Raw genomic sequence first — 1402 nt, 5'->3', positions numbered from 1 at the left:
CAGACATAAACCACCTTTAAATGATGAGATATATATATGTATACAACCACACAACACACACACCAACACACCCCCCACACACACCACACATATATATAATATATAATATATATTATATTATATATATAATTTTAAAATATATATATATATATTTAAAACACACACACAACAAAACCACACAAACCCACACACAACACACACCCCCACAATTATATTAATATATATTAATCTATATATATTTTAATCATTATATATATAATATATATATATATATTTATATATATATATATATATTATTATTTTTTCTTTTTTTTTTTTTAAACGGTAGTTCTTTTGGGGGCCGCCGGGGTTAGGTTTCCCTTTTTGGGAAATCTTTCTCTCTATTCACCGGGCTTGGGCCCAACACTGATTGGATGGCTACCCACCCAGGCAAAATAGGAAAATCGAGGTGAATTTCCCTTTTCCCCAAGGGAACCATGTATCTAGTTCAAATTACCGAAATTATTAATATTGCAAGTGTACACAATTCCCCGAATGCGAGGCGTTGGTGCTCTTGCACACACCTCGCTCGCGCGGTAGGAGCACACACCAAACACAAAACCGCAAATATATATTATATATTATTTAATAAAAATAATAATAATATATATATAATATAAAAATTATAAATATATAGTAAAAATTATAATATATATATATATATATATATATATATATATATAGATTCTTATTATTATATAATATATATATATAATAATATATATACATATATATATTAATAATTTTTAATTATTTTATATATAAAAATTTATTAATATATATTTTATATATTAATCGACACACACACAATTAATTAATAAAGTATATTATATATTACAATTCATCACATCAATAAGGGTATGCTCATGTTTGAGCAGTTTTTTGGACCTCTCCACCACCTTCCCACTCAACTCGATCTTCGCTTTTTTTTCCACTTGTACCATCGACAACCCGAAAATATTTTTGATGTTGTCGCTCAGTCTTGTCTTGGGTTTCCCTCTTCCTCTGTTTCCTATCACTTTTTTCTGTGCAAGTCTTTTCAATATTTTTACTTCTCATCACATGCCCAAAAATTTTAATTTCCCTCCTGTTCAAGTGCCCCAAACCCCCGGTTTTTAAAATTTTTTTTTTTAAAACACTTCATCATTCGTTTTCTTCTCTGCCCAGCTAAAAACAGTACTCGTCTGTAACCCACATTTCAAACTATTGATCTTTTTCTTGTCTATCTTTCAGCACCCAACCTCAAACCATATGTGAAATTTGGGAAAACTAATGAGTTCAAAAACCTCGTTTTTTGTCCAAAAGGAAATGGTTGGTTTTTCAATGTTTTGAGAGCAATTGGGGCGTTTTTGGCAATGGAAAT

Source organism: Penaeus monodon, chromosome 17 (assembly GCF_015228065.2).
Source record: "Penaeus monodon isolate SGIC_2016 chromosome 17, NSTDA_Pmon_1, whole genome shotgun sequence".
Taxonomy (NCBI): Eukaryota; Metazoa; Arthropoda; class Malacostraca; order Decapoda; family Penaeidae; genus Penaeus; species Penaeus monodon.
This window is presented reverse-complemented; position numbering follows the sequence as displayed.